Raw genomic sequence first — 26,043 nt, forward strand, 5'->3', positions numbered from 1 at the left:
TTGGGGAGCTGGGCCACGTGTTGTGCTGGTCTGCAGTGAAGATAAAGGAGAGGAAAAATAAGAGAGAAGTTTGGCCCAAGAGAGAAGGAGAGAGGGTTTTTCACTTCATAAAATGATTGGGAGGGAAGGGAAAAGATATTGAGATGAGTTACCACGAATTTAAGATAATGGAATTTTGAGAAGAGTTCAAAAGGATCAAAAGGAGTTTGAGACGTACTCCAACGAGAAGGTTGAGAAGGCATTTGCTTAGCCTTTTGAGATAGGCCCAACGGAGATCTGTGTAGACTTTGCTACAGATTTGTGCACTCCAAAAGAAACTCAAAACCCTAAACAAGACCCAACTTAAGACGACTCACGAACAAGGGCACTCGTCTACAAACAAATCTATATGTATGCCATGATTTATTAGCGGGTTAGGATCGAGTTAGACCTAAAAACTATATGATTCACACGATTACTGGAAAAATTTTAAAAAGCTCGTATTTTTGGTTTTCATAAAAATCTGGGATGTTACACAAAGCTCCTCCGCTGCTCTAACCCGTCTAGGTGACGGCAACCACCAAGAGTAACAAGAAAACCATAGCTAGAACGATCCCCAAGTGCCACTAGATGCAATCACTCAAGCGAATGCACTTGGAATCACTCCCAATCTCACAAATATGTTTAATCTATGAAGGAGATGAGTGGGAGGTGTTTTCTTAGGCTCACAAGGATGTCTAGTAGTCAAGAATGCCAAGAGGGTGAGCCCTAAATCGGCCAACAACTATTTATAAGCCCCTCAAACAAATAGAGCCGTTGGCTCTTTTCACTGGGCAAAACTCGGGGTCACCGGACGCTCTTTAGAGGGCATCGGACGCTCAACCCCTGCGTCCGGTGCTCTAGAAACGGCCACGTGTCACCTTTTGAATCTCTCGCGTCAGAGTCTAACGGTAACCTGCAGAGCACCGGACGCTGAGCAAGTTGCCACTGGACGCGTCCGGTGTACACCGGTCCTAAACACAGAGAGGTCTGCAGAAACACAGGGTCACCGGACGCTGAGCACCGGACCGTCCGGTGCTCACCTGACTTAAACTCAGAGAGCTCTGCAAAACGCGCAGGCCACCGGACGCACACCATCGGACGCTCCCTGAGCGTCCGGTGCTTCCAGTCAAACACCCCGACCAAAGTCAGATAGCACCGGACGCATGAACAGGAGCTACCCTAGGTCAGATGCTCACCATCCGGTGCTTAACCCTAGCACCACAGCACACCGGACGCACAACCTCTGCGTCCGGTGCCTCAACGGCCAGCGTCCGGTGAGTATTTCTCACCGAGGAACACTCCTGCGACTTCTCCAAATTTCCTACTGGCGCAATAGAAAATATGCACTTTATTTTCTCAAAAAGCGCCGAATCCTGCCTCACAAGCTCGGTGGGAGGGGGAGAGGAACCCATCCTCTCTCTACTCTTCAAACTCCACCTCCTTCTGAAAGTGTGCCAACACCATAAAGTGTGTCCCAAAAAGTGCACTTGTGTTAGCATTTTCACGATCATTTTCTTCGAAGGAGTTAAGTTAGCTCACTAGGTTCTAAATGCATGCACATGAACAATGACACCTAGTGGCACTTGATAACCGCTTAGCCAAAGAATTCCCCTCTTTATAGTACGGCTATCTATCCTAAATGTGATCACACCATCTATGGTGTCTTGATCACCAAAACCAAAACCCTAAGCAATACCTTTGCCTTGATCTCCATAGAGTTTTGTTTTTCTCTTTCTTCTTTTCCAAGTTGAGCACTTGATCATCTTGTGGTCATCACCATCATCACCATGATCATCACTTGCTCCATCACTTGGCATGTACCAACCTCATTAAGTCTACACACACTTAGTATAGAGGTTAGTACTAGGGTTTCATCAATTATCCAAAACCAAACTAGGGCTTTCGTCCATGGCGCTGGATCTAGAAGCCGCAGGCGGGGAAGGAAATGAAGGCGGCGCACACGATTGGGAACGCGAAGAAGGCGCGCACGGGAAGGAGATGAAGCCGCGGGCGGGGAAAGCAGAAATCGCGCGCATGGCGGGAGGAATCGCGCGCGTGGCGGTGGGAGGGATTGGATCTTCACGCGTGGAGCAGGGGATCAGTGTGATGAAACTCTCCCCCTCAATGCGGGTGTCATACGGTTACCGAGAGGTTGGAAACAGAGCTTGCGAGTGTCGTAGCCATGAAACGAATTTGTTCTCTCTCCTCACCATTTCATGCAAAAACTCCTTTTGTGCTGATGTGTCACCCTAATTAATGTGCATGACACTCCCATGACACCCCCATTGAGACTGGCTTTAAGCACCTAGATAAAATCAAGTATGTCAGTCTCAATGCATAGTTTTATGACACAGTTACCAAGACTATAAACTAGGTAACCGAGCCATATACTTCCTCCATACCTATAATACTTGATGTTCTGGACCAAGAATCAGTTTTCAGAAAAAATGACGTTGTGGCCACAAGAGGCTTAAACATGACGCGTTTGCCCCTGCGCTGCGTGCCTCTTCGGCTGCCGCAAGGCTCGCTGCCTGCACATTAAAGGCCCACGCCTCTCACTGCTGGCCGCAAAAATTGCTGCGTTGATTGGGTTTGAACTCTGCACCCTGCACAACAGGACTCACAGGCTGCTGCTCAAGCCACTTGGATTCAACAACTTTCTTCTTTGAAGAGCAGTCATAACTCTATTTAATAGGGGTAGAGATGGAAAAATACCCCTAATTAATCACTCCTTGGTAAGCACAATCATGTCCTAAACGTCAAGAATTTCAGGTATGGAGGGAGTAAGTTTCATGGGGATGAAACTTCTCCCTCATCTAATGGAACTCCTTTTAGTGACTCTACCAAATCAACAATTTTGCTTATGTGGCACCCTATTTAATGTGCATGACACTCTCATGAAACATGCTTTGAGACTAGCCTAAGAGTATAGCTGTATGATCTGTCTCTAAAATTGATTTCTAAAAGTTAAAAATAGGTCTAAACATTAGCACAAAAAAAATACAGGATCCAAGTCATAAGTCAATTATTATCCCGATGATATTCTTTTGTATGAACTTGTAGAATTTTTTTAATAAAAATACTTAGGGATCAAAATGATATCAAATAAAATAAATCAACTACAAATAAGTTATAGATCTCGTAAAGTTAGTACAACATGGATATACAACATCTTTTTAACCAAGGTTGTTTGAAAAAAAATCAAAGATTTGAATATTAAATTAAAAACTGAAAAATTAAAATGTATATTTAGGCCCCAAAATGATTTAAAATAAAAAAGTTATCTAATATCTCATTCAAAACAATTATGAATTTATCTGACACGACACCTAGTTCTTGGAGCCACGGGCGAAGCTACGTTGAGAGGGCTGGATGCCCAGGCACCCACGGGAAAATCAAAACTACATTATAGGGAACAGATTCTCACCCTTTGTGCACCCCCCCTTGGGCCAAAACAAGGCACCCACGAGTCCCCATCAGCCCAATTGTGTATGTTGATCCCCGACAGCCTAGAAAAAATCAGGAATTACATACAAGCATCACTATGAAGTGGATTGTTATAATGATGTTATTGATTGGCTAGTTCAAGAGCTTGATAGCCGCTTTAGTGAGACAAGCTCTCAATTGCTTGTTTGCTCGGCTACTTTGGACCCAAGGGATCAATTTCATGCTTTTGATGTGGAGACTTTGATGAGCTTAGCAAAACTATATCCTGATGAGTTGAGCGAACTAAGCCATGATCTTTGCCTTTACATTGCTGATGTGCGAGAAGATGCTAGATTCTCCAACATGAACACTATTGGTGAGCTCTCTCAAAGGATGGTTGGGCTAGGGAAACATCGTCGTTATCCGTTGGTATATCGACTTTTGAAGCTTGTACTGGTACTGCCTGTCGCTAATGCAATAGTAGAGAGATGCTTTTCTGGAATGAAGTTTGTCAAAACAAGTTTGTCTAATCGCATGGGTGATCAACACTTGAGTCATAGACTTATTTGCTATCTAGAGAAAGAAGAAATGAAGAAAGTGAGCAACGAGGCTGTGGTTCGTCGTTTCATGACCATGGAAGGAAAAGGGCGTAAATATGATATTTGATAGGTAATTCAATTCATCTACTTGTAAGTTTTGGTCGATAACTCTACACTTTATTTGCTAAAAAATTGATATGTTTGTTCTCTTTTCTTTTAGGTTAGTGGATCTTCATTATGGTCTCCTGGATCCAAGATTTTGGCATTTTATCAATGGATACACTTCTTTTTTAAAAAAATGGTTAGTGTTATGTTTTGACCAAAATCCTATCTCTACTGCTACAAGTCAAATTTCGTATTAAAATATTTTTGTTGCACATTAGTTATGTCATTTTTATAGAACATCATATCTGTCAGTGTCGTTAAGAATTAAGTGGTGCACCCCCCATCATTGCGCTCTAGATTCGCCACTGCTTGGAGCGATCGCTTACCAACATAGTTGAAAATTGATTTATAATTATAATTTAACATCTACCAGTTCTAGAAACAGAGTTATTTTCTAGGGCAGTTGGAAACACCAACCATCCTTGGAAATGCCTTTATATCGAGTGGCAGTGAATGTTACCAACTGTTGGTATAAATCAATTTTCCAGTTGTGGTCTCTCTGTAACTTTTTTAGGTACCGTTAGAATTATAATCACCTCTAAAAAATAGAAGTGTTCTCTAACGCCCTGTTTAGATTTGAAATTTTTTAGCTAAGGTGGTAAATTTTTTTTGTGGTCAGAACTTTAGCTTAGAAGTCTGACGCGCGTGAAAATTTTTAGATGTTTAGTTTGACAAATTTTTTTCTGACACAACTTGGGCTGCATGCAGTTGCAGTTGTCATTGGTGGGCTTTCATGGGAGTGCGTGTATAGTTGCAGCCCAAAATTTTGGCTCCAAAATTTTTTGGCCCCGTTTAGTTCCCAGGCCCTAATTCTAGAAAAATTTTTCTCTTTGGGCCAAAAAATTTGAAATCTAAACAGGCCTAAAAAAAGACTTGAAGTGCCTTTTTTTTGCGTAGCAGTATACCTAGGGATGGCAATGGGTAATTACCCGCTGGGTATGTGTTACCATACCCTTACCCACGAGAAAATATTTTACCCGCTAATTTACCCATACCCGTGCACGGGTAAGAGTTTTTTCCCATACCCGTACCCATGCGGGTAACGGGTAACCTATGGGTTATCTTTACCCATGATTTTAAGAATATTTGCTATGAAAAAATACATGTTTTAATATATTAGACTCCCAAATTTAACCAAAATATCATAAATCATTAATAAACTCTTCAAATATACAAGCTACATGAACACACAAACAAATGATCTAATGGATAAATCCATCATTACTAGATAACAAGTAAAAAAATCCACAAGTTACATGATTCTAGTATAATTTATCGGGTTCAATTTACCCATGGGTTAACGGGTATGGGCAATGCAGTCCCATACCCTTACCCGCTTTACCCGCTGGGTAAAGCTTTTTTCCCATTATCTTACCCATGGGTACAAAAATAGCCATACTCTTGCCTTAATGAGGTAATTAGTTTCGGGTTTCGGGTAAAAATTGCCATCTTTTAAGTATACCTCGACCGTGTATCTATTTGCCTGCACTGCATGCACGTCAGGGTACTGGATCCAATCAATTCCCAAATAAATGCTTCCTGTATTATGCACCTTGGAAACTTCCTCATTGATAGTCCAGCCCTCCTCTGCTCGAAAAAAAAGTCCAGCCCTCGGCTGGCAGCATATATATGCCAAGTGACAAATTTCAAATTTCCACATGTACAACAAGGATATAATAGTACTCAATCCATTCCAAATTGTAAGTCGTTTGACTTTTTTAATATCAAGTTTGACCATTCATTTTATTCAAAGTTTTGTACAAAATATCACTTTTTTTGTTATGTATTGGTTTATTAATAAAAGTTCTTCAAGAATGACTTAAATTTGACTATATTTGCACAAATTTTTGGATAAGACGAGTGGTCAAATTTGGGATAAAAAAAGTCAAATGACTTACAATTTGGGATGGAGGGAGTACAAGACTACAATGTCTAAGTACCCTTTGGCCCATCGAAACCGAATCTAAGCTGAATGGATGTGCAGCGCAGATCTAAGCTGGTTATGAAGCACACGCACACATAGCTCAACTGACTCACCTGCCACATCACTCTAGTCTGCTGTCAATGTATTTTTGGTACCCAAAATCACAATTAAAATCCAAAGTAAGTTTTAAATCATGTAGGTAAGTTATTTAACAAAACCTTCTATATTGTGCACCTTTTAAAATCATGTTTCCAATTAGTTGGTTTCTTTGAGCCTAAGATGCAGTAATAAGAATATTTCTTAAAAATTCTAAATTATAGTAGTACTATCTATTACAAATTGTTCTCCAATTCAAATATATATTTCAAGTGTTCTCATTCAAACCAATCCAAATTGTTTTTTCCTCTTGTGGAGGAAGGAGAGAGGGGGTGTCACTATGGGGTGAGAGAGGAAAGAGATGATGGCAAAGAAGAACGCTGTGCAGGCACTGTCAACAAGGATGAGGACATTAGCATTCCTTATTAGAGGCAGCGGTCCTCTGACAAAGATGCTCCTAAGGAGAAGGGGGATGAGCAAGGGGGAGGCAACAAGGAGCATGGGAGTAGACATGGAGGAAGGATACTAGAGCAGTAGGAGGGGAGCTAAGGTGGGAGGAAAGGGGAGAATGGAATGTTGGGAGCGAGGACAAGATTTTTTTGTTATATAGTGGTAGGGCTTCACTATTGGTGAAAACAAAACCTAACAATGATGCCCTTGTAACACTGCTTGAATTTCCCTGACCCGACAATGATCCATGAACATCACTTCCATGTTGTCCTTGACCCTACAATGACATGTGGCCACCACTCTCGAGTTTCTATGACTCGACACTAATCTATGAACATCATTGTTGGGTTGTCCTTACTAGTGACCCATTGCTAGAAAATTTATTTTAATCTTTGTTTATTGTGAAAAATGTTATAAATGTTAGCCCTATTCAATAAAATGGTAGAAAATGAGAGGTATGCTCCATGTGATATGGCTATCTATGAAAAATATGAATGCATGCTAAATTTTCTTGTTACATACATTGCATCATTTAGCTGACTCTTGTGTCGTTGGATGACCTACCCAAAGTAGACGAGTCTTCAATCGTCGGATCCAACAACCTTCTGACACAACCTTATAAATAGGACACACGGTGAAGCTTGACATCGATGAAGCCTAGTAGAGAGTAGCATGGCCATCCTCCTCAAGACCCCTGGGAAGGAGCCCTTGTTTTCGGAAAAGGTTTTGCAGGGGCATTCTCCCACCATCTCTAGCAGAAGAGCTACTGCACATCAAAGGCACTAGAAGAATGCTCGTCGAGATAAGGCCATGCTGAATCCAGGGCTCATTGCACTGTTGCTCGGGCTGCCTATAGATGGTTCTTGGGGTGTCTGGAGTTTTAGGTGGATATACCATGTTGTCCTTGACATGGCATAAAATTTATTTTAATTGTTGCTTCTCATAAAAAAAATAAGGTTGCATGTTATATGTTATGTCTAGGAAAATTATGATTGCATGTTGTACACCTATGTTTGTGTCCCTTCTCTATATATTTTCGATACGTAGGCAACATTCATTTAAATTATGGATAGTAAAATCTTTCCAAATTAGTTTGGAACCACATATTTTCTTAACATATCGTAAATATAAGGTTGTGCCAAAATTTGAGGTGCATACGAGTTCCACATTGATTTGAGGTGTGCAAACTTCAAAGTTTGATTTGAGTTACCTAAAAATATGTATGAGCTGCATCCATTTTATGAATAGTGAATGGCCCCCTTTATTAAAATCCATTGAAAATTTTGTGGCAATCACACCCAAAATAAACTTCCATGCTATTTTTCATATTTTAATTGACTACTTTTACGTATATTATTAGAACTATTTTGTGGCTATCTTGAGATTGAAGGTCGAGTTATATCCCCTACAATTCAATTAATTTTTTCACCTTTTTCCATGACAAGGGCTTGAATGGACCATATATATGATCATATATATATGATTAATTTTAACATATTCTTTAATCTTATCGGTTACAGTTTAATTTTGAATTTGTTTTGATAGACACGTAAAAAATCATTTTAACAATAGAAAATAACGATTCATTTCCACAAAACGCTGAAACTCTTGGACAACAACATATATGTCATCTATTGCATCTAAATAAAATTTTAGGGTAGATAAGACAAATGTTTTATAAAGTATATGATAACGACAAAAGACATCCAAAGACAACTGCATATATAGAAAGAGACACATCATTTTTCGCAATAGGCCAATGTTAATGTTGAAATCTATCAAATACATTAACCTCACCACAGGGGGAAGGTTCCTGTATACCTCTATATGGGTTATGTAAAATTGCAGCGAGACTGGAATGGACATCTCGCAAACCTTAGTTTCTTCAGGTACTTTGGGTGAGGTCTCATAGGTCTCCAGATCTGGTTGGTTCTTGGGCAAAGTGTAGTTTCGGATGTTTAGGGCCTTATCCGATAGTGATATTCCCCTATATGATTGCTGGGTCATTGCTAAACCCAACAATAAGAGTGAGCTTCCCCGTTGAGTCAATTGAATCCCCAATCGTCATCCTAATTAATCCTAGGCTTATGACTTCGTAGTGAAGCCGGCTTAGCAGCACTCAACAAAGATTATGTTCTAGTCCTACATGAGTAGTTTATGAGTTAGCTGTTGTTGGACTTGCCCATATATAGCCTGGTGAACTCATCATGTGGACAAGGCGTACGTTTTCAACTATGCAAGGCGCACACGTCGGCTCAGTTCTTCCGCACATTAGATAAACTGGCTCGCGCTACAACACTACCGGAGACACGCTCTTTGCCGAGAGGTCGCATGACTATAAGAAACTTGTTAATCCGTGACGATTTTTTGGTGACAAATTTATATATCGTCACTGATTAACGCAATCTGTGACGATAATTTTTATTTCGTCATGGATATGCCCAATGGATATTTTCAGCCTGCTATCTCATGACGATTTTATCAGAATCGTCACGGTGTATGATTTTAAATTCGTCATATCATAATTAGCCCAAAACAATAGGACCGATATCATATGTTTATGGCAAAGAAAAAATAAAAATATGTTTGCAAAAACATTCAAACCCAAAAGATACAAAAGTTGTAGATCTTGAAAAAACATTTAAATTTATAAATGACCTCGGATGGAGAGACTACCAATACAAAAGTTGTAGATCTTGAAAAGTTATGAAACTTTGTAGTTGACAACTTTTTCATTGGAATCCGTTTAGGGCCTCAAATAATCAATATATGCTCGGTTTAGGATAATATGTGGGAAACTAAACTCTAATATAGACACAATTGAGTGATAGGTGGAGTGGTAGAGGAGGCTACGCGCGAGGGCAAGGTCTCAGGTTCGAATCCTAGCAGCCGCGTAGCGCGCGATTTTACGCGAAAAAATACGCGACTTGCGACTTGCGACGGAGACGGGCGGGCTTCCTAGTTGGATGCACGCCACTCCAAAATATTTCATAGTCTGAATTGACCTTACTACCCAAAGTTGCATACATACTTCTATCAGAAAACTTATGGGCACCTTGGTAATTATCAAACCATCTTCAAGCCGCCGCCAGCCCCATCTCCAAGCCGTACATCCCCACACCCGCCGCCACCCATCTTCCAAAACCCTAGCCAGCCCCATCACCAACCTCCTCGTCGCTGAGACCTCGACCCCGAGCAAGCCCAGGAGGACCGTGTTGACACTTGCTAACACCACTTGAATACTAGGTTGTCATCCCCAGCATGGCACTAGAGTGTACTATGGTATTTATACGCACACAGATAAATCCGCAAGCGCACGGATACCGTTGTAGCTTTTACCTGGTTAAAGGTTTTATCGTATCCACAGGGAAACGGGAGAACTGATCTACGCTCTAACTTAACCTAGATAGATAGGTAGGTGTAAATAGGAAAGATGGTAGAATTGAATAAGAACAATATTAAAGGTAAGATGATAATGGGGGAATATAGAGTAGAACAATCTAATATATGGGCGATAATAGGATAATAGAGAGGATAACTAGGGTTTCTCTACTTCAAAGGGGTATGTCTATGTCTAGGACGAACCACGTGATAAGAATACACCACAAAGGATGCTTATCCATAGGCCGATAAACCCTACCAGTCCTGCTAACGGGAGGTGGACTACAGAGGACCAACGTAGCTATCACATACGCGGCCTACCACACGATCTGGCTAGACAGGGGATATCCACAAGTAATCTAGGTCTAAGCACCACGCTTACACCTATACTACAACTCTCACCTATAGCGTCCAATAGATTAAAGTACTCAAAAGAGTTGTGAACCAGAACATACATGGATAGTAATTGCATAATGAAATAGAAGTAGATTACCAGAGTCATCCCATGAGCAAGCTTGATTAGAGCTTGATCGTGGCGAAGTACAGCCGGAGCAAGAACCGACAGGCCGACCTCTCCTCCAATCCTCCCCGCTCTCCATCTCGCTACTATCTAGATCTACTCTAGTTTAGAGATGAGAGGAGAGCTCTCATCTCGAAACCCTAGCTTTTGCTCTGTCCATGAATAATGAATAGGGATCGAAGAGGTGCCTCCTCTAGGGGCCAGGGGGTCTGCTTATATAGCCCCTCGAAATGAATGTGGGCCGTCGGATCAAACCGACCTTAATCGCATGATTTTCCTTGATCCTTTAGGTCGGTGGAGCATAATCCGCGAGGCGGAGCCTGATTGGTCCAGATGACAGGGCGGGCACCCAAGGGGGGAGGGCGGGCGCCCTGCCCCCGGGCCCGCTCGGCTACCCGTTCATTCTCATGGCTTATAGAGTCTTCTAGATGATAGAAAATTGGCGCACACGTTAATATCTCTATGTAAACCCGACATGTGGGCCTTTCCTCCATATTTTCTGATAACCCCCTACAGAAATAGACAAACACCAAAACTCGTGGAAATCTGTTAGATAAAACCTTAAGTCTGGGTGTTGGTTGCATTTGAATCCTTTTCTTTATTTATTTGATGATTATATTTGGTACTTAAGGACCGTCAACAACTCCCCCAAACTTACCTTTTGCTCGTCCCTGAGCAAGGATGGACTCAAGAGTTTCTGCAGTGGTTTCATGCCTTAAAGGTACACATGCGTTCAAACAAGATCTCATCTCTAGGTTAGGGTAAACTGTTAAGATTTAAACTTACTCATTTTACCTTTCACCATGGGGCTTGCAACCGTCACTTGTGTCTTGAGCAGTTAAAAGATAGAACGGTCAAGTCAAGCGCCATGTCTCTTGTTTTTGATCAACTATAGCTCTGGAGTTTTTGCAGATTTTCAAATAAAACTCAGAGATTCCTTGTATGACTCTCTCAATTCTATCTTTTGTGGTATTTCTGGATCCTCACCAAGGCAGTGATGATATATGCCTTCTCTCAAAGTATGTAGTATTTGTGGTATGAGGCATAGTGAGATTGCCTTCTCTCTCATCCTACTCTAATAAGGTTTTGATATCTGGAGCTCATAGGTGGGAGACAGCTAATACATACTTACAAGACATTTATTGCATAGTCAAACCATGGATCCAGAGAAACAAGTCAATAAGTCAAATCAAGATGTGTATGTGTGGCGAATGACTGGTGTATGGTGATGAAAACAATGGTGAAAGTCTAATTCTACTTTTGCTCTTTTGAGGGGATACATACCTTTCTTGCACTTTGAAGCTTTTTGAGGGGGGAATGAGATGCTCTATATTTTCTTTTTCTTTTCTCTCAGGTGGGTATCTTGTACCCCTAATTCTACTGTCGGACACTCCATTTTTACCTCTCGTCTCACTTTTTCTTTTCTTCGAGGTTCCGGGCACTTGCCCCTTTTTATTTCCTCGTTTTTTTTCTTTTTTCTTCTTCTTCTCTCTCTTTTTTTAGAGCACTCACCCTCCTGGAATAATGTAGCAAGTGGTAGTAACTAAAATATCTCGAGCATTTATTTCACTGGGAAAAGCAGGAATGGGATAATGTTTTTGCCTATTCTCTCCTGGATAGGAGTAGAATAATTTTGGGTGAATCTGGAGATGAAAATAAGTGGATGTATATGGATGCATACTTCCGGAGTAGAAGCAGCATGTATCAGTGAACGTGCAAGTGAATCTTGATTTTAACCGCATGATAAGCTCCTAAGGGTCTACACAGCTTGACCACACTCAATGCTCATAAGCAGTAAAAAGTAAATGTATGATTCATAGTCTAATAAGCATGTATATATGGCTGTGGTAGGATTTTAAACTCTCATCATAAAGGAACTCATCATGCAACATTTTAAAGATTTTCAAAGATAAAATTCTCCAGAATTCTAGCATCTCTAGGAACAAATAAACAACAGCTCAACCTTTCCATATCGTATCCGTTAACGACTTAGACTTTAGATCAAGTACTCTTCCTACAAGTTCAGGTTTAGAGCAAATCTTAATTCATAACAGTCATGCCTAAACTTGAGAGAGAATTTAATTTTGAGAACTAGTCATGGTAGAGCAACTATTCATCATTTCCATGTGAGAGCTTATCATGAGGGTTCATAGAAAATTTTATTTATTTATTTAGCAAACTAAGCAAAAAAATATATATATATATAAACATAAAATCTTTATTTAGGTTTTTATGATTGTGCATCTTTTTATTGTTTGAGTAAAGTATAAACATGAGTAGAAACACTTAGCTGGATAAATGGGGGTGCTCTCCCCCAAGCTGGATTTTAACGTAATTTCTTCTGATGTAGCTAGCAGGTGGCGGAGGTGTATTTGAATGTCGGCAGCACCCTGACAGCGATTGGGATGTCCTCCGTCTGCTAGTCTTCTTTGATCCTTGAATTCTGTAGAGCTCAAATAGACAACAAAGCTTTGTGGAACTAGTTAAGTGTTAGCATAAATATCTAGCCTTTATCATGTTGAGCCTCCTCAATAAATGTTACTCTCTTTAGTACGATCACAAATTTATTTTTATATTTTCATTTTTATAGGAAAGGAATATTTTTATTTTTACGCCACCACAGTGAATGTACTTATGGGTTTTATGCCACGAGCATACTCACATGGGGCTTACTGTTTTTAATATTTTTATTTTCTTTTCAAGATAGCATGATTAACTAACAAGCGATTAAGGAAAGTCAATAATTTGAGGGAAAAAGGAAATCCAGAAAGGATAAATATGGATAACTACCGATTTTACCTTTCGGCGAGGGTTCAATGCTTTAAGTCTTCTGAACAAGACTTCTCACCGTGTTCATTCTTTAGGTGCGTCATTTGATTCAGGTGTGGACCTTGACGTCTGCACCTCTTGATACGGTGTCACCTATGTTCTTCGTTTGCCCAGCAGTTCGAAGTGTGGCGTTGGCAGTATCTTGCTCAGTGTGTTTGTGCTCGTAGATCCAGGTCCTTCACTTGGTAGAGTCTGAGACTTGAAAAATCCTCCATGTTTCTCAAAATGTGTCATGCTCATAGAGACAAGGTAGAGATCAAGTGCATGGGTCCTGTTGGTGGAAGACACCAACAGAACCAAAAGTATATTTATTATTCTCTATCCTTAAGCATAGGGAGCAAGACAAAGTTGATAGGTGATAAGTTCATGAGTGTAGCATTTAAAACAATTGTCAGATCAGATCGCTCAACCTAATGGAAAGCTATTCTATCTGTGTATATGTCTTATTCTTTATATCTTCCCAGAGATTGAATGTGCAATATTTTAGCTCATATGATTAGGAGTGTGGGATCATGGAGGTAGTACTAGGAACAAAGATTAAAGGACTAAACATGCTAAATCAATTGGGTTGGTTAATTTGGAGTTATAAATCATACATGTTTGTCTCTTTATTTATGTGAACGCCAGAACCAAGGAGAAGCTTATAAAAGTGATAGTCACATATGTTAAGATGTTACCTTAATTGAAGAGTGATAGTACCATCTCACCTTGTGGAAGCTTCCCATTCGTAATGGTTGTGTATCTTGTTTATGTACTTTGTCTCCTTCCATGGATCATCTCTGTATGATGAATGAGCTATGTCCTTCTTGTGCAAATTGTTAAACTTCATGTGTCTCTCTCTTTATATCTGATGTGAGTTTATCTCAGGACTTCCCAAATCGATATTGAAAGTTTTTCTGCATGGGTTAGTCCGACAAAATATACCAATGTCAACACAAACAATTTTTAGTTCAATAACCGAACTAGACTCCATGTCTAATCAGACTAAGGAAGCTGTTTAACCTAAGCCATGCTTAATTTAAAAGCCAATAGAAGTATGTGCAGTACTTCCAAACTAACACTTACTAGGATAAACAAAGGTAGCGTGATGGCTTTTATAGAGATCTACTCAAGTGGAGATGAAGTAGTGTGATTAGTATTTAACAAATTGAGCTTGTCTCAAAGGTAGGGACAACCAACATAGCAACAAGGCAAAGGATGTTTTTATGTAAGGTACTCCCCCGAGCTTGAATTTTGCAAAGTTCAAGTTTGGATGAATTTAATTCAGTGTTGCATGATGATTGGTTGGATATACCTTGTGCTTTTCATTCATCCAATCTTCTTGCTCGAATCCTGGAAAGGTTAGTGACAAGAATACCCGAAGGAATATTTTTACAATTATCCTTATATGCTCAATGCACAAGGCAATGTTGCAAATAATTAAAAGCTCATGTTACGATCTGATCAGTGCTTATTTTAGGACACTAAGCTTGTCCTTGGGAAACCATCAGTTTATGTTGGCGAAGTGGTTTCCCCTCCGACGCCAACCTTTGTATATCAAGATTAGCTCAACGAGATCTGCAATATTTATTATAGACATATGCATCGACAACCGCCCTTTTAAAGTTTTTGTAAATAGAAAGGAAGAGGGGGTTGGAGATCTCGAATGTGGTGATGTTGGAGCGACCAATAGATTGGGAAGATGTTGCATATGAGCATGGAGTAAACGAAGTGGCTATGAAATAAATTCTATGCTCATTAATGTTATCTTCGTCTCTAATCTGAATATTTAGAGTTTCTCTTGGATTGGTCCCGTCTATGTCCTCTTCTATAGAAGGGTGAATCTCATATTCAAGGGGAGTTAAAGACTCAACATCTGAAATTGAGCCAAGGTCAGAATCCATTAAGGCTTCTTCCTTGTCCTTCCATTCTACACATTCCAGCCATTTAGAATTTGTGATCAAGACAAGGGAGCTGATAGAATCTTCTATATGGCTTAGCTCTCCTTCTATGGCATTACATGTCATGCCATCCTTATGGTCTTCATGACTCCTATGGTTTGGTCGTCTTGGTGAATTGCTAGGATCCTCATGAGACTGGAAAGGAGAGGGATAAGAGGGATCTCTAAGGTCAAGGATGGATTTAGAACTTGTGAACATAGAAGGGGAGCAGATAGAATTTTCTATATGGCTTAGCTCTCCTTCACTTGATATGTCATCCTCGACTTCTTCATAATAGGAACCAGGACATTCTCTAAGAGAACCACCATTGCAAGGATTTGAATTATCTATGCTTGAAAGTCTCTTATGGAACCAGAAGTCTAAACCATCAGCGTCTGAAAGATTTAAGGTTGGAATTCCCTCCTCCCTTAGAGAATTTTGGGGTATTTATGGGTTAGGATCGATAGCTAAAGTTTGGAATTGAAGTGGTTGTGATCTGGCTATTGAAACTTCTTCTTCTTGTCTAGGAACTGATTCTTTCTCTTTCTCAGGGATATAAAAGCTAGGAGACTTTCCGCTCATTAAATCAATCAAATTCCAAGCTTCACTAGCGGACAGGTGGTGGAAAGATCCTCCAGAGGCCGCATGAAGGGTTTGCTTCTTTTCCCTACTAAGGCCCTTAAAAAAGTGAATTAGAAGAACTTCTTCTGGAATAGAAAGCTTTGGGCCAGTGAGAGTAAGTCAATAAAGCGGTCTCATGATTCGCCAAGAGATTCTTCTTCTAATTGTCTAAAAGAAAGAATCACGAGCTGAAGATCCGCCACTTTGGAGATCGGAAAATATTTAGAGAGAAAACTGTAACACCCAAAATTTTGATTTCAATTAATAGGAATTAATTTGATTATTTAAGTATATTTGTGGGCATATAAATCTAGCAACTAAATAATTTTGTGGGAATTAAAATTCATCATAGGTTTAGCAACCTTGATTGTGCATTCATGCTAGAGCATCTTTATTTATTTGTGCTGCTGACATTTGTTGGAATTTATTTGCTCTCAAAATCCTATTTAAAAAGGCTTTAGAAAATAAAGGAAAAAAGAAAAAGAAAAGAAAAGAACCAGCCGGACTCGGCTTGGTGGCCAGCTGGCCGTGAGGCCCAACCAAACCCCCCACCCCGGCCCAGTTTCCCCCGCAGCCCGAGTGGCCCAGCTCGCCAGGCAGCGGCGCCCCCCTCTCTTCCCTCCTCTCTGGCCGACTGCCGCGGCCCGCACGTCAGTGTAATGCTCCTGTTTCCTTTCTTCCTCGCGCCGTTACCAAACGGGACTCGGTGGAAACCACCGAGGCAATCCCGGCTTCCGCGGAGTCTTTCCTTTCTACGCGGTTTTGGAGCCCTATAAAGCCCCTAGTTCAACCCCGCGGCCTCCTCTTTGCCTTTAGGCTGCCAAACCGAGCTCTAGAAGCCCTAAGCCGTCGCGTTTGGATCTCACCATGCCGAGCTTCTCCGTTTGCCGCGACCCGAGCCTTCCATTCGCTTTTGGCCTGAGAAAACCCCGTGGGTGAGTTCGCCGCACTCTCCTCCACTCACCCATGTGCTCGGTTCGAGTTTTGGTGCACAGAACTGCGAGTTTGGACGAGGCCGGCGAGCTTCTAAGCTGCGTCCATGGCGCCGCCGTGAAGGAGGTCGCCGGCGGCGGCCGGATTTTGTCTCAAGCACTCCCAGCCTTTGGATCGAGAATCGGTGGCCGAGATTAGAAGATACCCTTCGAGGTAGTTTTTGTTAAAGAGACCCTCGGCTTCCTCTTAATCGAACCCGCGGTCCCTGGCGCCCTGGAGGAGATTACGTTTTCTAAGTTTAAAAGTGTATTTTCTGCCGGTTGAAGATATAATACGTTTTCCATTATTTACAGAAATGCCATTGATTTTGTTTTGCTTATAAAATGCTCATATTAACTCCGTTTTTGTCCATTCAAATTTCGATAGATTCGTATTTACGAGCTCTACATGTTAGAATTATTTATTCTCTGTTTTGAAACTTTTTAATTTCCTGGTACTATTTAATTAATTATTTCTCTATAGGAAATCTTAGAAAATTCATATCTTCCACGTTTTAATTCCGATTTTCGTGAACTTTACGTTTGTGTGATTGTAGCGCTGCGTAGAATTTTTTCATAAACTTTTTTCTTTGATTTCTCACTGTTGGTGTAATGTTCTAATTATAGCTTGTTTGCTTTGTGTATGATTGACTACATTGGATTGCGTGTTGTTGATTGATGTTTGGGAATAGACGGTGAGCCGTACGTTGGTGATCAAGACCAAGCTTTTGAAGACCAGCAGACTCAGGAGAGCTTTGATCAAGGCAAGTATAACTTGGGATCATCCTTGTTACCTATTCACTTATAACTACACATATATATCATATGCATGCTATCACCTTGTCGACCTTAGCAAAATCATAGATGATTGTACCTGGATTCCTTGTTACCTACTTGATATGCATTTGGTGTAGATGTGCTAGTGCTTGATATAATCCATGATCTTGTAAGATGATTAATAGCATGCAATGAACGTTAAATGATGACAAATAACTATATGAGATCTTGTCTGTAAGTGATCACCGGAACAATAGTGCAACCATGAGGGCTATAATGGCTCTGGCTTTAGCTCAGTATGAAGACCTTTTCTAGCTTGTTAGAGGTTACCCGAAAGGGCGGAAGGGCTGAACCATTTTGGGTATAGTGTGGCCTCTGTCTATATGTGTATAGGCTGCGAGTCATTGTGCCATCGGAAGGGGGGCTCTATATCTGCGCGCAAAGGAAATCTTGCGGCCCTAACATGTTAGACGAACTTTTGAAAGGCTTCATAGTGATCCCTGCCAACCTCCCTAGGAAGGGGGTTAAGAGATTAGCTACCTCGGGCGAAAGGGTAAATCATGACTCATGGGTAAAGATGTACAACCTCTACAGAGTGTTAAAACTAGTATACTAGTCGTGCTCACGGTTAAGAGCGGCCTTGGGGGTTCTTGCTGCGACGATGATGAACTTGTTAAGTTGTTATGTTCATTTGATTATCGTTTATGCTATGAATTAATTATGCTTACACTTGATCATGTGGTTAATGGATTATTTATGCTACCTTGACATTTGCTATTCAATTATGAACATGCTATCCACTATTAAAAGCTAAATGCAGTCAAACCAGTGTCAGCTATTTGAGCCTCATGAACCCCTGGTTATACTTGTTGAGTATGATATGTACTCACTCTTGCAATTTCCCAACACCCCAGGTTATGCTAACGATGATGATTGGAATGAGGATTATCGCTATGAGTACTAGGTTTGAAGTCAACCAGTCAATGTTGTCCCTGTGTGGAGCTTCCGTCGAGAGCGTTGTTTACTTTATGTTATCATCTTTGTATGAGACTATGTGATTTATTATTGTTCCGCTATGTAATAAACACTGCAATGATACATTTGAGATTTGTCTACTTATGTGTGCGACTGTTTCTGGGGCACATATGAGTCTTTTATGCATCCTATTTTGTTCTTAAAATATGGGTGTGACAAAAACTATTGTATAGCTCCTTCCAATCTCCATGAGCACTTCCTATGTTGAGTTTATACCAATGTCTAGCTTTCCCGTTAAAGAGAATGGAAAGAGCTTCCATTTAAAGGTCTCATCAGACATGCCTTCAATGTGAAGGAGGTCACAGACTCGATAAAACTCTCATAGGTGTGTGTATGGGTTTTCCTCACCTTGTCCTCAGAAAGGTTGTTTTTGAAGAAATTCTATGTATTCCGGGCTTATCTCAAAACTAGATGTCATGATAGGCTTTGAAGATTTTGGTGGTTCGAGATGTGTGCCCGTAGGTCTCTTAAACTGATAGATAGACATGTTTGCATTCATGATAGACCAGAAATCAAGGATTAGATAAGAAGAAAGAATAGCAGAGATGAGGCAAAGGATAAAAGGTAATATATATATATATATATTTATTTATTTTAGAAAATGATTAAGCTAGTTGGTAGTCAACTCAGCAACCGTCTCCCCGACAGCGGGGCCAAAAATGCTTGTTGACACTTGCTAACACCACTTGAATACTAGGTTGTCATCCCCAGCATAGCACTAGAGTGTACTATGGTATTTATACGCACACGATCCGGCTAAATAGGGGATATCCACAAGTAATCTAGGTCTAAGCACCACGCTTACACCTATACTACAACTCTCACCTATAGCGTCCTATAGATTAAAGTACTCAAAAGAGTTGTGAACCAGAACATACATGGATAGTAATTGCATAATGAAATAGAAGTAGATTACCACACATCCCATGAGCAAGCTTGATTAGAGCTTGATCGTGGCGAAGTACAGCCGGAGGAAGAACCGACAGGCCGGCCTCTCCTCCAATCCTCCCTCGCTCTCCATCTCGCTACTATCTAGATCTACTCTAGTTTAGAGATGAGAGGTGAGCTCTCATTTCAAACCCTAGCTTTTGCTCTGTCTATGAATAATGAATAGGGACCGAAGAGGTGCCTCCTCTAGGGGCGAGGGGGTCTGCTTATATAGCGCCTCCAAATGAATGTGGGTCGTCGGATCAAGGCCTTGTTTACTTCCCAAAAAATTTTGCAAAATTTTTCAGATTCTCCGTCACATCGAATCTTTAGACGCATGCATGGAGTATTAAATATAGATAAAAATAAAAACTAATTGCATAGTTTGGTCGGAATTGATGAGATGAATCTTTTGAGCCTAGTTAATCCATGATTGGACAATATTTGTCACAAACAAACGAAAGTGCTACAGTACCTGTTTTGCAAAATTTTTTGGAACTAAACAAGGCCCAAACCGACTTTAATCGCACGGTTTTCCTTGATCCCTTAGGTCGGTGGAGCATAATCCGCGAGGCGGAGCCTGATTGGTCTAGATGATAGGGCGGGCGCCCAAGGGGGAGGGCGGGCCCTCTGCCCCCGGGCCCGCTCGGCTTCCTGTTCGTTCTCGTGGCTTTTGGAGTCTTCTAGATGATAGAAAATTCGCGCACACGTTAATATCTCTATGTAAACCCGACATGTGGGCCTTTCCTCCATATTTCCTGATAACCCCCTGCTGAAATAGACAAACACCGAAACTCGTGGAATTCTGTCAGATAAAACCCTAAGTGTGGGTGTCGGTTGCATTTGAATCCTTTTCTTTATTTATTTGATAATTATATTTGGTACTTAAGGACCGTCAACAGACCGCATGCGAGGCCATCCCCATGCCCTCCGATGTCTCCGTGGTCTCCTCTGCCTGCTCCTCCTCCGCCTCGGTTACGCCCGCGCGCAAGCCTTCCTTTGCCACCCGCGCCCAAGCCTTCCTCCACTACCGGTGAGTGAAGCTATTGCACCGATTCGTGCTCAATCCACTGCAAATGCGGGCTGGGATTTCTAATCCTAGTACCTCCTCTTTGTTTGCAGTCACGAGGAGCGCAGTGTGCTCAAAACGCTGTTATGTGGTGAATAAATTGAGGGAGCTCCTGAAAATGTAAAAATGACTGTTTAGTTCAGTTTAGGAGTGCTATTTTGGTCATGAACTATCTAATATTATTAATATGTTTGTCATGTTCTTTGTCATCTCAGAAACGACATTTAATCCATATGAAATGGTGCGCTTGAGAGAGAATTCATGAAGAACAGTGCAAGACTGAAGGAACTTGGACTTCCTGATCAGTACTATAGCCGAGTTGTGGCAGAAGATGTTGCTCTTCACTCTAACAAGAATCAAAGTAAAGACGTTCATTCTGACAAGTATCAAAGTGGAGGCTCTGAGTCTGAGTATGATCCTTTATAGGATGATACTGGTGTAGGAGATTTGAATGATGATGACAAGGCTAAGGTGCTAATTCCTCCATCTTGTCAAGTCTTAATTTGTTTTACTTCCTAATTCAATGTAACTCTAATACTATCTTGACTAATCCGTGTTTTAATTTCTAGCAGTGCTCTAAGGCGAAGACTCGCAAGAATGGTAGCAACCAAACTTCAAGCATGCACCCTAGTGAATTCAAGTTTCGGTCTCGCAACAGAGTATTTGCAGAACAATCGACTCCTAGAGCTACAAGGTCAAAAAAAAAGCATTGCCCAGCAAGATGCAAGTTTGACACCAAGTGACATTTGTGTGCCACCTCCATTGCAAGCTAATGAGAGCCACACTGGAGAACTCATTGGCAACTTAGATGACCACACACAAGCTGCTGTGGAAGGCCAGTTCTATTTTCACATTACTTGGTTTCATTCCATTACCATGACTCAGCTAAGGAAAATGTTTAACTTGCTGTTTGAAGTTTATCTAGCTGTTGTACCTATTTATCTAAACCTATTTATCTAAGTTTTTTGCTTGTTTAGCTTGTGTGTTAGGTATCAAAAATTAATGAAACCAATCTTCATAGTTTTCTGGTACCATGTTACATCTAGTAATTTTTTGAAATGTGTTGTTTGACACTAAAAAGGTGGGCCTAGCCTATTTAAGTGGGTCTAAAACTGTTTGTTTGTCCTTTTCATATGACATTTTATATGTCCAAATCTAACGTAATTTATGCAGTGTGCTATTTACAGCATGTATGTGCTGTTGTATTTGTCTGGGCACTAGATTTGTACAGCAGAAAACCTTTTCCTTTTTGTGCCTTGTTTACTAGGTAACATGGTGAACTCACCCTTATTAATTATTGCCATTAATTTTAGGTGATACCTCTGCCCTACTTGATAGCACTCACATGACTGCTGTGGTTGATGTAACTGACTGTCCTAATCAGAACAACCAAATGGACGATGGAGGTGATGGATTCTTATAATTTCTGTTTGCATGAATGCTTTCTTACTTGCTACCCTTTTTAGATGGCTTCACCTAGCCTGATGACAACACCCTTGTGGCTAACGTAGCTAATGGCATTACCCAACGTGTTGACCACAACCAGATTACCAACAGAGGTGATAGTTTGTTCATCTATTTTCCATATTTCATATTGTCTAAGTTGCATGCAAAGCTTTAAATTCATGATCAACTTGGATCATTGTTTGCTTGACCTCACTAATTCTAATTTCAATGTACATTTCCAACTAGGGGAAGTGGAAAGAAGGGACCGAGGACAAAATATGGGACATGGTCTCTGCAGGTTTTAAATCGAGCGCGCCGTGGCAAGCTACAAGTTGTCATAACCGAAGGGAATATAAGGCAAGTGGTTCCTCTTGTTGCTGCAAAGTATGCATCTGAATGCAACATCATAGTTAGGAACCATGTGCCTATACTCACGCACTGGAAGCTATACAAGGAAAAACCTGCAATTGCATTTGTTGACCTATTCCTAGGAAAAAGTACAGGTACACACATTCTTAAATCCTTTCCACAAAGTTTGGGTGAAAACCAGTTTTCATGGATTAATTTTTGTATTGGGCCTATTTTGTTTGGGAGAAACAGCCTGAGTAATCTGGTGGGCTACTTGGGTTTGGGTTAGCAGTTATAGTCGATGTCCATGAAATGGTTCATCTAGGATTACGTTCATGTAAGCTAAGTTACTCAATTGATATTTTATTTTTATTCATGTTCTTCCATTTGATTAGGCAAAGTTTGACATAAACACAAAGGATGAGACCATTAAAAAGGCTTGTATTGCGATGATGAAGTTTGCAGTTCGCCAACAAAGATATAGGCTGAAGCAAGAATATTTTGATCCTTTTCCACTACATTTGGTTACAAAAACTTCTCCTCTCAAATGCATGAGTAATGAGCAGTGGATTCAACTTTTAGAATCATGGAAGAGTCCCAAAAAAATGGTATGATTTCTCTAAAAAATAGATTGTTGTGTTGTACAGGTTAATCTATCACCAACCTTATATGTGTTGTCTTTGATGTAGGAGACATGTCAAAAGAACAGAGGCAACCGAGAGAATGTTAAGTTCCATCATACAACTGGCTCCCGTGCCTACATGGTTCATGTTGAAAATTTGGTAAGTGCCTACATGGCTCCCGTGCCTAGATGGTCCATTTGTGTTGCTGCACATATATGAAAGGCAAAACTGTGTTATGTAAATTAAGTTATGTAATGATGATTCGTGGCATATGTTACTAAAAAGGAATGCATGCATGATGTAATGATGATAGTATAGATAAGATATGTCTTTTGTTTTAAACAGTAAATCAATGAGTTATCTGAGTTTTCTGTATCTTCGTTAACTGAAATGAAATGAAATTAAGTTCACTTGTTTCTTCTTATCATGTCTATGTTATCAACTTCCTGGATCCTAGCCCACATGAAACTGGAAGGCATTCCATGAAAATGTTTCCTGAAAAGCTGCTGCTATTTATTAATTCAGTTGAACAGTACTCTATGTGTGTGCATGATTCTGTTCTGATTTTTATAACCCCTAATTCATGCTGGATCTGATGCATATAAATGTTGTTTTTAGGGAGACAAATACAATGAGGAAGAACCTAATGCATTTGATTTGTTCAAGGAGTGCCACTATAGCAAGAAAAAAAATGCTATGCCCCTGCTGTACAGGAGGCTATTGTAAGATAACTTTCAGATTCTCTTTGTAATGCTTGTTTTTAATTCTCTCATCATCAACCATGTTTGTTACTTGTTTGTTAGACTCAAATGGAAAACAAGCTGTCCACAACAGGAGAAGGTGAAGGACTCAAGTCTGCAGCTGAGGTTGTCGATGATGTGCTTGCTCAGAACACCAAGAATAATAAGTTTTTGAAGAATGTGGGGTTGCAAAATGTTTGGCCTAGATCTAGGGGGTGAACACGGAGGTAGAGCTAGAAGCGGAGAAAAGGGCCAATGCTCAGCTTCGTGTGCAGGTGGCTGATTTGTCAAAGAAGGTGCAAGAATCTGAGGAGGCAAGGATGATGGACCGAGTGGAGATGAAGAGGACTCAATCTGAGATGGCAGCAAAACTTGATCGTTTACTCAGTCAAGTTCATCGAAGTTAAGACATGCATGTGCTATATCTTTTGCTGCTGCTGGTGGTTTAGTTTTGCCGCTGCTGCTGGACATTGCATTTTGCTGCTGCTGGACCGGCATTTTGTGGCGGCTGGACCTTACATTTTGTCACTGCTAGACCTTGCATTTTGCCGTTGCCGCTGTTGCATTTTGTTGTCGCCGCTGCTGCATGCAATCATTATGCTATTGTTGTATGCATTAGATAGAGTTATATGTATTCTGTTTGCTGTAAACTACGAATGAGATGTTGGATGGAAACTTGTGTAACCTGACCTGATGTCTGATGATAATTTATGTGATATGTGTGGACAACTGTTGGTACTTGCATTTATGGGCTGTGCATATATGTTGTGTATGTGGGCAATATTTGTGATAATGGGCTGCATATATGGGCCATGTGTGCTGTAGCAGTGGGTTCAACAATGGGCTAAATATTGAAGACAAAATTGAGCTGCAAAAATGCCTGAAAAAAGCAGCGAAAATGGCTAAAACTAGGCTAAAAATCAGCCCATCTTTGATTTTGGCCTATTAATAAATAGGTTGATGTGTCCACGTCATCATCCATGTAAGCATCCATGATGATGATGTGGCAATTCATCCGTGACGATTATGTTTCGTCACAGGAAATGGACTTAGGCCGGGTTAACTAGGCCTCGGGCTCTTCCGTGATGATTTATGATCGTCACATATTACGTTAGTCCGTGATGAATTTGGACAAATCGTCACGAAGGTTAATCCATGACGATATCTAAAATCATCACAGATAATATTTGGTGACGATTTGTTGGTAATCTGTGACGAAAAATTTTCATCATGGATTAGCAGGTTTCTTGTAGTTGCTGAGTGTGGCACTCGACAAACGGTTGACCAAGTGTTTTTTTGCTATTTGTCGAGTGCTGTAGACATTAGACAAAGTCTACAATTTCAATAGTGCTAGCAGCACCTTTGATCATCCACGTAGGGTATATATACGTTTGTATGAAACTAGAGGGTCTTGCACCCCTAAAAGAAATTTATTAAAGAAAAATCAGTCTCAAATAATTAAGAGACGACGAAGGAGTGAAAGAAAATAAAACAAAACAGATAAATTGGCCCTCAAGGACAATAGATTGAACGCTTTTCTGAACACTTCTATGGCCAATAGGACATCTGGATGAATGTTCCTGAAGATGAAGTCACTTCGAACAGTGCAAAGAGCCCAGGTCACTAGAATACCAATCAACATGAAGAAATGAGGGTGGGACTAAGACCTTATTTCCTTTTGGAAAGCTTGAACTATTTTAATTTTTTTAAAACATAAACAGGAGGAGAGCTTCGCCGCCAAATTTCATTCAAAAAGCCTCCAGCTAACTGGAGGGAGTAGCATAGTTACAGGTGAGGAGCTAGTTGTGCCAGCCATGTTTCTAGTGCATAGTCGATCCTTAAGAAGCAGCCAAAAGAAAAACTTGTTCTTTGGCTGACAAAAGCAATTCCAAAGCCATTTATAAGCTTGATGAACTTCTTTGTGCCCAATCAAGAATGTATAGGTCTTTGAACTTGAGTAAGTGTCCCAATTTGAAGCCCAACTGTCCTGCTGTTCTGTTAGGGGAAGTGATCTCTTAGTGACTGAACACTCTGAAGCTGAATAAAAGCTTCAGTTGACAGAGGTGAGTTAAATAGTTCTGGAATTGGTTCCTGTAGATATAGTTTGTGAAATGAGATCATTCTGTTCTAAGAGCAACTCCAAGAGACTCTCTAAATCCTTCCTAAATACTAGGAATAGAGATTTTGGTAAAAAAAATTATCCTCCAACAGCTTGT

The 26,043-nt window shown here is 40.5% G+C and overlaps 1 pseudogene; it reads left to right on the plus strand.

The window, feature by feature from the left end:
- Window positions 1,930-24,234, plus strand: LOC8067373 (annotated as a pseudogene).

The sequence above is a fragment of the Sorghum bicolor genome, chromosome 1, assembly GCF_000003195.3.
Source record: "Sorghum bicolor cultivar BTx623 chromosome 1, Sorghum_bicolor_NCBIv3, whole genome shotgun sequence".
NCBI classification, from domain to species: Eukaryota; Viridiplantae; Streptophyta; class Magnoliopsida; order Poales; family Poaceae; genus Sorghum; species Sorghum bicolor.